The following is an 11,442-nucleotide window of genomic DNA, read 5'->3' on the forward strand; positions in this document are numbered from 1 at the left end:
ATAGCCCCCCCACACCGCCCAGTGGCTCTCCATAGCCCCCCTACACCGCCCAGTGGCTCTCCATAGCCCCCCCACACCGCCCAGTGGCTCTCCATAGCCCCCTTACACCGCCCAGTGGGTCTCCATAGCCCCCCTACATCGCCCAGTGGCTCTCCATAGTCCCCCTACACCGCCCAGTGTCTCTCCATAGCCCCCCTACATCGCCCAGTGGCTCTCCATAGTCCCCCTACACCGCCCAGTGGCTCTCCATTGCCCCCCTACACCGCCCAGTGGCTCTCCATAGCCCCCCTACACCGCCCAGTGGCGACCCGTCATTCAGCCAGCCCAACCTGTTTAGCTAAAAAAATATATATATATTATTTTACTTTGTGTTGCCTGTTTTGCATGTTATTTTTGCATTAATACTTATCACATATCAGTTTCCAAACAATGTAAAAAAAATGTTTTTTTAAAAGTAGAATTGAGTTAATAAAGCCACACACAAACATGGTCTCTGTCCAAAATGCAGGTGTTTCAGCCCAGCTCAGTGCTTTCTGTGGTGGAGGGGCAGCCAGCGGACAATACGGAGCGTAGGGGTTGGTAATCTTCTCTAGTTGCGCCGTGATTGGCTCAGTGTTCTGTCACTCGTCGGGACAGTACGTTACCGCCAAGACTAAGGGTAGACCTCGAAAATTCAAGCCCCTTGGGTGCTGCCATAGAGTTAAATTAGAAGTGCCCATCCAAGAAGGCTCAAGGTCATTGGCCACAGATAAAATGACATCAAATCACGTTATATCTACTGTAGCTTTGATTGGACTGATCATGTCAACATTATACTTTCAAAATCTTAGCTAGCATGAATCAAGTCAACAATCTACTGGCAAATCCTTTTTAATCCTTGTCATATGAAGAGAAATAATGAAGAGAAATTGTAGATAAAACTTATCAGTGCTCATCGGCCATTGGACATAAACATTACACAACAAGTTGGGAATCACAAATTCAACAATGAGTGGTTTGGAAGGAATCAGTGGCTAACTGCAAGCAGTGCAAAGCAATCACAAGCCTGCTAGTTTAAAATGATAAACATTCAACATTGGCCATGATGTCAGTGAAACATGATTTGTGCTGCGCTCAAAACAACTGTTAACTCGGAACTGAGAACTTCGGAATTCCAGAAAAAACGAGCTTCGACTGGGAAATACGTTTTGAACGGTCATCCAACTCGGAATTGTAAGTCGGGAACTCCGGCCTCTTTCTAGAACTACGACCTGAAAATCAATGACGTCATCAGGATTTGACCTTGTTTTTTTCCAGAGTTCCCAGTTGTCTTGAAAGCACCATAAATCCAGAGAACGACAGACTTTGATGACAGAATTTTCCCACGAAGGACCGCCGTGCCACCTTCCTTTTCAAGTGAAGGAGATGTGTATACTGTAGCTAAGAAAGTAATACTAAGTGTATGTTGTGTATTAAGATGTTAGTAGCCCATGTGCCTCACCCTAATCATTTGGTCCCTTTTACCCTCTTAATTTCACCTACTGTTCTGACTTGGTGGTGCACATGTAGCCTATAACCTGTTTTAGAGCAATGTAATCATCAAATTTTGTAAGAGCTTTCATTGACTACTTATATGCCCCCTTTATTTATCATACGGTTCTGACTTGGTGTACAGGGAGAACACTGTAAGAACTGCCGGCCCATGTTCTGAATTCTGTCGCTGTACATTTCAAAAGTGCTAAACAAATAGTTCTATTGACTACATTCGTCCTAGCGCGCTCATTAATGTCTTAATCGAAATTATGGATTGCCTCTTATCTGCTCGTCGTCCCCTTATGCCAGAGTTTGTACATCTCAATTGTCAGTAGAAATCACATTTGTTTAAGCAAGTCAGCCATGTTAGCCATGTTTTTTTAAAGGCAGTAAATGAGGCTGAATGAACTGTTTCTCTGCCAGACAAGGCTCTGCTGATAACCAGGTGTAGCGGTGGTAAGGATTCACTCCATGGTGCTGAAAAGAAAGCTCTGCTGTTGGGACAGCTTTATGTAGAGACCCTAACAGCTTTATGTAGACCATAACAGCTTTATGTAGGCCCTAACAGTTTGTGGGCACCGTTTGTCACCGTTATAGTGCAATTCATGTTTTGTTTAGTGTTGTGTAGTGGCTTTGCTGGCATTCATCCCACTTATTTTTTTATTATTTTGCCCCACCAAGATTTACATGCTAAAATCACCACTGCTCTCTCCTAACACACACATTGCTGCTACTGTTGATCTTTTTATCCTGCTGCTCAGCCACTTCACCCTTTATTGTATGCATACTGTATAACTCCATATAACTAACTTATCTATCACCAGCATGTCACGTCCTGACCAGTAATAGGGGTTATTTGTTATTGTAGTTTGGTCAGGACATGGCAGAGGGTATTTGTTTTATGTGGTTCGGGGTGGTGGTTTGTTTAGTAGGGTATTTGATTTATGTATTCCGGGGGTTTTTGGACACTGTTCTATGTTAGTGTATTTTTATGTTCTGTCTAGTCTTTTGTATTTCTATGTTTTGTTTATTGGGTGTTGGACTCTCAATAGGAGGCAGGTGTTTTCTAGTTGCCTCTGATTGAGAGTCCTATATATACGTATGTGTTTGTTGAGTGCTTGGTGGGAGATTGTTCTGTGTATAGCCTTGTGTCTTACCAGCATGTGAATAGTCGTTGTGTTTTCTTTGTGTTTGTTTTGGTTCTCCTTCTTGTCCGTTTATAATAAAGAAGATGAGTGCACATTTCCCAGCTGCATTTTGGTCTAAATCCGACGACAACCGTTACACAGCATCACTGATATGGTTATTGATATTGTTCTTGTACATACTGTATAGGTCTGGGGTATAGGTATACTGTTTATTATTTTGTTCTCTCTACTGGCATTTACACTTTTTGTTATTTTTTAAATATATTGACACTTTCTATTTTTCATATTGCTACCATGAAAATATGGAAGTTACCATTTCACTGTATCGTTTATACCTTCTGTATCCTGTGCATGTGACAAATAAACTTAGATTTTATTTGATATAGTGTGTGTTTACCAGAGACGGTAATGTGAAGAACAACATGACCTGCACCAAAGTCAGGTTAGGATCAAGGCCAAGGACTAGATAAAGTATATTTTAACCTGGAGTTGTTCCTTATTGTAGGCTACTACTTTTACCACTTTTAGTCTTGAAGTCTTTGGTTGTTTACTACACTACTCACTCTGTTTAGCACATGGCCTCACATGTGAATCCTTAAAAAGATGGGTGGGGCTAATGGTGGGAACGATGCTGAATGGGTGTAGACAAAGGAGAGCTCTCCAGTAAGTGCAACAAAAACATTCAAGGGCCATTTTGTCAAAAGTGAGGTTACAGGTTAATAAACTTTCAAAGTAGAATTACTTTCCCATTGTTCCTCAACTGTAGTGTGTGATATACACATTTCTAGCTTTGAGTCTCTACTTTTATCCAATGTAAAAAAACACACCATTTCAAATGTTGCTACATAAAACCAAATCGAAGTGGTCAGTCACATATGGAACTGACCCTGTATATAGCCACCCTTCCTGTACATATCTACCTCCATCACTCCAGTATCCCTGTCCCCTTCCCCCTATACATATCTACCTCCATCACTCCAGTATCCCTGTCTCCTTCCCCCTATACATATCTACCTCCATCACTCCAGTATCCCTGTACATTGTTAATATGGTACTGACCCTGTTTATAGTCTCCTTCCCCCTATACATATCTACCTCCATCACTCCAGTATCCCTGTCTCCTTCCCCCTATACATATCTACCTCCATCACTCCAGTATCCCTGTCTCCTTCCCCCTATACATATCTACCTCCATCACTCCAGTATCCCTGTCCCCCTTCCCCCTATACATATCTACCTCCATCACTCCAGTATCCCTGTCCCCTTCCCCCTATACATATCTACCTCCATCACTCCAGTATCCCTGTCTCCTTCCCCCTATACATATCTACCTCCATCACTCCAGTATCCCTGTCTCCTTCCCCCTATACATATCTACCTCCATCACTCCAGTATCCCTGTCCCCTATACATATCTACCTCCATCACTCCAGTATCCCTGTCCCCTATACATATCTACCTCCATCACTCCAGTATCCCTGTCTCCTTCCCCCTATACATATCTACCTCCATCACTCCAGTATCCCTGTCCATTGTTAATATGGTACTGACCCTGTATATAGTCTCCTTCCCCCTATACATATCTACCTCCATCACTCCAGTATCCCTGTCCCCTTCCCCCTATACATATCTACCTCCATCACTCCAGTATCCCTGTCCATTGTTAATATGGTACTGACCCTGTATATAGTCTCCTTCCCCCTATACATATCTACCTCCATCACTCCAGTATCCCTGTCTCCTTCCCCCTATACATATCTACCTCCATCACTCCAGTATCCCTGTCCCCTTCCCCCTATACATATCTACCTCCATCACTCCAGTATCCCTGTCCCCTTCCCCCTATACATATCTACCTCCATCACTCCAGTAACCCTGTCCCCTATACATATCTACCTCCATCACTCCAGTATCCCTGTCTCCTTCCCCCTATACATATCTACCTCCATCACTCCAGTATCCCTGTCCATTGTTAATATGGTACTGACCCTGTTTATGGCTTCTTACTTTCTCGTGTTCTTCTTATTGCTTATTTTTACTGATTGTGTTTTTGTTGTTGTTGTTGTTGTTGTTTTTGTTCTACCTTATGCTACTTGTTGTATTACATTGATATTGATTAGTGCATTGTTGGGTTTAGAGCAAGAAAGGCATTTCACTCTACATTGTACATTAAAACTACAAACAGGCTGTTTGAGAAGGTTTGAATCCTAAGCAACGTGCCCACACATAGTCTGAAGTATAATAGAACAAGATGGCTGCTGTAGTCGGATAAACCTTGGTAGAGCATGGGTGGAATAGGTATTGTTGTCCTCATGTGAATTTCATTTTTTTTCCAGCTTCAGACCAAGACTCACTTAAAACATACATTTTTTTGTTTTTAATTTCCAGGCTCTTTTGAGAGACCCCTAATAAATGAAAATAAGCACACATCGTGCATACTGGGAGGAAGGGAGGGGTCAAAACCTATACACAAAAGAGAATAGTCAAAATATCTCCTCTGGTAGGTGAACCCAGGACCTTCAAAATCTTAAGGTGGTGACTCAAACCCTGTTATATATACACATCAACACTCTATTTAATTGGATTTTATGATGTCAGCATGTGTTTATTCCAAAATGGTTGTTGTTGTTCATTCCCTCAGTACTTTCTTGGTAAAAATGTTTTTGTCTAAAACAGTTAATGTGTTGTGAACTATTCCATTTTATCACATAGCTAACCAAGTTAGCAAGCATGGCATTTTATTTTGACTGCGTACAGGCCGCGCAAGTAAGAAATGATCATTACTTTTTACTTGTGGATAGCGACTTCAAATGTACGCTGACTGTGTCAGCGTCCATTTTTTGGATTATAATGACAACAGGGGGAAAAAAATGTAATTGAGAGAGGAGGGAACAGAATGAATTAATGCATAAGATAAGGGCTTTGTTCTGGAACTTCTAACAGTGACACGCCTGTCTGGAGTGTGCATTATAACATTTACATTTACATCATTTAGCAGACGCTCTTACCCAGAGCGACTTACAAATTGGAAATTAGCAGCGTGGCAGTTTTTCCCAAAGTTTGGTCTTGACTATGAACTGAACTTACTTATGCTTTGTGGAAGAATGTGGGATATATTGTCAACATTGAGTTGTGGTGCATGATTTGATACAGCTAATGTTAGTCTCATTGGCATGTAGCTACTGGCTAACATTAGTTGGCGAGCTAATTGGCTAATAGCAGCCAAGGACGCTCGATAGATTATTTGTGCTTATTTGTTTGTGCTCTGATTATCAGACTTGTATGAAAAACCTTCCTTGGCAAAGTATAGCTAGCTATCTTTCCTCGCTAGTTGTTCAGTTAGCTATCCAACGTTAGCTCTCCTCTGAGTGGCAACATTATAACGTATAACTGAATGTAGGATATATTGTCAAAATGTAGTTGTGGTTCACGATCTGTCCATACAGCTAGCTAGTAATGTTAACTGTTACAGTCTCGTTGATTTGTAGCTACTGGCTGGCTAGCTAGCTAACTGGCTAATAACAGCCAAGGATGTTCACTAGCTTATTTGTTTGTGCTCTGATTACACGCAAGTGTCGAGGGGTGTATTCATTACGCTGATTCTGTTGCGAAACGTTTTGTCTGTTGCAAAGTGTTATGCCTTTTTTATTTTATTTATTTATTTTATTTAACCTTGCCTAGCTAGCTACCTTCCTTTTGCTTCTCACCCAACTGGTGTTAGCTATCTAGCTACGGATGCTAGCCTTCTTCTAGATAGCTGCTACTGCTATGCAGCAACCGAGTCGCTGGATCCGTTTTAGAATTCTGAGATTCCACTGAAAAGATGTTAGCATGGTCACAAATGCTATTTGGCAGAAATGTGCTCGTGAGAGCAATAAATTGTGAATTTGAACATTGAACATTAAGAGAGATATTGAATTTAAAATTGAGAAAGAGATTGAATTGAAAATTGAGAGAGAAATGTAATTGAAAATTGAGAGAAAGAAAGAGATTGAATTGTAAATGGAGAGACAGAGATTGAATTGAAAATTGAGAGAAATTAATATTGAGAAATTTTATTGAAAATTGAGAGGGAGAAAGAAAGATTGAAATTAAAATTGAGAGAAAGAGAGATTGAATTGAAAATTGAGCAAGAGACATTGTATTGAACATTGAGAGAGAAATTGAATTTAAAATTGAGAGAACTTTTATTGAAAATTGAGAGAGAGATTTAATTGAAAATTAAGAGAGGGAGAAAGATTGAATTGAAAATTCAACCCGTTTCAGGAAACTAGGAGTATGTCGCGAGTCACTATTTCACAGGAGAGCCATTTGAACATATATATAATTTTTTTCAAAATGAGTTTTTTGTCAGAAATGCCTTCTGGAACATGTGAACTTTCGTGTGCCTTAAGAACAAACTTGTATGCCATCTGTAAATATGAATACAACTGTTAAATTATAAGCCTAGTTGGTTTAGCCACAGAAAAAGGACAGCAACTTTCCCGCTAGCCATGATTGGCTGAGATGATGAGTGGGCTGGACATGCCGAAAGATGAGTTGGGATTGGTCTGCCATATTGCACGCTTCTATCTATTCGAGCTGGTCAGTATCTCTAGGTAATCCTGTCTAACACAGCTTTTTTTATGTATTGTGTATTAAAACTGCATAAGTGTTTCTCTACACTTTCTGGAGGACTGAGTTTTGAAATCAGTGGAATTAGAGTATTATAGCTAAGGAGATTGAGAAACACCTGTCTCCGGATTACATCTTCAAACTAAGGGCAAGCATGGCATCTGTGACAGGGAGAAACGTCCATCCATAGTCTAGCTAGCTATGTTTCCAGATATTACACATTTCTAATTTTGACAGAAAGAACCCTTTGCTTTGCTAGCTATAGTCTAAGGTTAGCTAGCTAACATTTAACCAGGTTGGTTAGCTACCTGCAAATTCATGCAGGATAGTAACGTCATGAGTTGTGATTATGGTTCATTGTTTACCTCTGGATGGCTTGCTAGCTAACATTACGTGTATGACCTTATTATTCGTATCTCAGAGCCATTTGCTTAGCTAGCTATAGCCTAATGTTAGCTAGTTGACATTGAACCTGGTTGGTTAGTTACCTGTAGTGTCACGTCCTGACCAGTAATAGGGGTTATTTGTTATTGTAGTTTGGTCAGGACGTGGCAGAGGGTATTTGTTTTATGTGGTTCGGGGTGGTTGTTTGTTTAGAAGGGTGTTTGATTTATTATTTCCGGGTTTTGGGTTATGTTCTATGTTTTTGTATTTCTATGTTCTTTCTAGTTTAGTATTTCTATGTTTAGGTATTGGGTGTTGGACTCTCAATTGGAGGCAGGTGTTTCCTAGTTGCCTCTGATTGAGAGTCCTATAATTAGGTATGTGTTTGTGTTTGGAGTTGGTGGGAGATTGTTCTGTGTATAGCCTTGTGCCTTACCAGACTGTTATTCATCATTGTGTACGTGTTTATTTTGGTTTCCCTTCTTTTCCTTAATAAAGAAGATGAGTACATACGATCTCGCTGCGTATTGGTCCGACAATGATTTCTCTTTATCTTCTGACGAAGAAGTTTGTGACATGCAGAGCTAGCTAGCGGGTAAGATACGGGTAAGATAGTCTAGCTAGCTACATTTTCAGATATTACATGTTTCTAAATTTGACAAAGTTGTTTTCATTTCAAGTTAAAATGTACTGTTAGCTGGCTAGCTAACATTGAATCTGGTTGGTTAGCTACCTGCAGAGCTAGCTAGCTAGCTACACGTCTTAACAAAATACTCCAATATGCAAGTAACCATTTCGGGTGCATTCGTAAATTCAGTCTGGCCATCTACTCCGATTTCAGAGCCCTCTCGTCTCGTGTGAGGGTACCAGACCAGAGCGCAGAACGACGGATTAATTTACAAACGCTCAACACCCGTTGAATATGGCCGATGTCAGTAAACATCAGCAAAAAAACTTCATTAAATTGTTGCCAGCAGCACAGTTAGTCACCAACGCTCTGGATAACATGAAAACAGCCTAACCAGCTCTGGATAACATGAAAACAGCTTAACCAGGTCTGCTAGGTAGAGTAAAATCGTCTGAGTGGGGTGTTCTCTCATTAGATGTCTGGAAGTAGCTAGCAAGCTAGCTTAGGTGCTTCTGTCCTCAACCAAGGAGGGCCAACAGCAGCACCTAGATCTTCTGCATAGATTTTGTCAGACCTGGGCCCTGACAGTAAATCTCAGTAAGACAAAAATAATGGTGTTCCAAATAAGGCCCAGTTGCCAGGACCAGAAATACAAATTCCATCTAGACAGCGTTGTCCTAGAGCACACAAAAAACGATACATACCTCAGCCTAAACATCAGCACCACAGGTAACTTCCACAAAGCTGTGAACGATCTGAGAGACAAGGCAAGAAGGGCCTTCTATGCCATCAAAAGGAACATAAAATTTGACATACCAATTAGGATCTGGCAAAAAATAATTGAATCTGTTATAGAACACATTGCCTTTCAAATTGAGACTCTGCATGCAGAATTCTGCAAAAATATCCTCCGTGTACAACGTAAAATACCAAATAATGCATGCAGAGGAGAATTAGGACAATACCCGCTAATTATCAAAATCCAGTTAAAAGCCAATAAATTCTACAACCAACTAAAAGGAAGCGATTCCCAAACCTTTCATAACAAAGCCATCACCTACAGAGAGATGAACCTGGAGAAGAGTCCCCTAAGCAAGCTGGTCCTGGGGCTCAGTTCACAAACACAAACAGACCCCACAGAGCCCCAGGACAGCAACCCAATTAGACCCAACCAAATCATGAGAAAACAAAAAGATAATTACTTGACACATTGGAAAGAATTAACAAAAAAACTGAGCAAACTAGAATGCTATTTGGCCCTAAACAGAGAGTACACCGTGGCAGAATACCTGACCACTGTGAAATATTTGACTATGTACAGACTCAGTGAGCATAGCCTTGCTATTGAGAAAGGCCGCCGTAGGCAGACATGGCTCTCAAGAGAAGACAGACTATGTGCAACACTGCCCACAAAATGAGGTGGAAACTGAGCTGCACTTCCTAACCTCCTGCCAAATGTATGACCATATTAGAGACACATATTTCCCTCAGATTACACAGATCCATAAAGAATTCAAAAACAAACCCGATTTTGATAAACTTGATAAACCCATATCTACTGGGTGAAATACCACAGTGTGCCATCACTGCAGCAAGATGTGTGACCTGTTGCCACAAGAAAAGGGCAACCAGTGAAGAACAAACACCATTGTAAATACAACCCATATTTATGTTTATTTATGTTCCCTTTTGTACTTTAACTATTTGCACATCATTACAACACTGTATATAAACATAATATGACATTTATAATGTCTTTATTATTTTTGAACTTTTGTGAGTGTAATGTTTTACTGTTCATTTTTGTTTATTACACTTTTGTTTATTATCTATTTCACTTGCTTTGGCAATGTAAACATATGTTTGCCATGCCAATAAAGCTCTTAAATGAAATTGAATTGTGAGAGAGATTGAAATTGAACTGATGAGAGCATATTCCCGAAGCTACACTATCAGGTAAATAGGCTATAATAACCAATCAGTTTAACCAATCAGGTAATAGTAACTATGTAGTATATAAGCATCCTATAGGCTACTATCAAACGCACTACACTACCTCCCATGTATCACCCTATGGACGTTGCGCGCACACAGCCATGCCTAAACTATATAGATAGCATGTGTAGGTAAGAGACAACTAATGTGGTCGGAGGATGGATGGTTTGACTCAAAGCGGAGCCTCCAGAGGAAAGCAGCGGCCACATTGAGCTCCGGACCATGCGCCTCTCAAATGTTGTATCAATGTGGAGGGCTCCGTATAGCTCCGCATTGACATGATTCGTTAGTTGACCGTAGGTGAGGGCGGGAGGTCCTGTATAAACGCAAACTCACTTCCTTGACATCTTCCTTCACAACACTAATGTGCAGCTCGACAAAAAGAGCAGGTATTCATGCCCTGACTTCTGCAGAGGCCGTACCACTAAATGCTGGATGGCCAATGCAGAAATCGGATTGACCATGTAGCCCCTTTCAGAGATCACGCAGAGTAAACATCCCAGCGCAGAATAAAACTATAAAAAACCCTCTCTCTCTTACCATGAAGCCATCGGTGTCTGGTCGGAGGGGTTTTATCCGGTATGTTCCCAGTAAATCCTCCGTTCAGTCGGTAATATCAAGCACGCAGCGCAGCGAGATGACAGATATTTAATCACTGCAGCCGCAGCACGCGCTCAACGTGCACCCTGCCGCGCACGAGGGGAGACGGTACCAGATATTCCAGCTCGACCTGAGACGTCTTTACCTTCACAGACAGGAGACAGGGGACAGACAGGAGACAGACAGACATGAGACAGCGGGACAGACAGGAGACAGACAGACATGAGACAGCGGGACAGACAAGAGACAGAGGGACAGACAGGAGACAGAGGGACAGACATGAGACAGAGGGACAGACAGGAGACAGCGGGACAGACAGGAGACAGAGGGACAGACAGGAGACAGAGGGACAGACAGACATGAGACAGCGGGACAGACAGGAGACAGAGGGACAGACAGGAGACAGCGGGACAGACAGACATGAGACAGAGGGACAGACATGTGACAGAGGGACAGACAGGAGACAGACAGACAGGAGACAGACAGACATGAGACAGAGGGACAGACATGAGACAGCGGGACAGACATGAGACAGAGGGACAGACAGGAGACAGCGGGACAG

At 41.6% G+C, this 11,442-nt stretch overlaps 1 protein-coding gene across 2 annotated transcripts in view; it reads right to left on the bottom strand.

Moving 5' to 3' along the window:
* LOC115170249 (pituitary adenylate cyclase-activating polypeptide type I receptor) overlaps positions 1–10,945 on the bottom strand; it is an 83,056-nt gene extending 72,111 nt beyond the window's left edge. For both annotated transcript variants that reach the window (XM_029726647.1, XM_029726646.1), the window contains exon 1: positions 10,821–10,945. The gene's annotated coding sequence lies outside the window, so the exon portion shown is untranslated. The remainder of the gene's footprint in view (positions 1–10,820) is intronic.
* Between the last annotated feature and the right edge of the window lie 497 nt (positions 10,946–11,442).

The sequence above is a fragment of the Salmo trutta genome, chromosome 31, assembly GCF_901001165.1.
Source record: "Salmo trutta chromosome 31, fSalTru1.1, whole genome shotgun sequence".
In the NCBI taxonomy this organism is placed as follows: Eukaryota; Metazoa; Chordata; class Actinopteri; order Salmoniformes; family Salmonidae; genus Salmo; species Salmo trutta.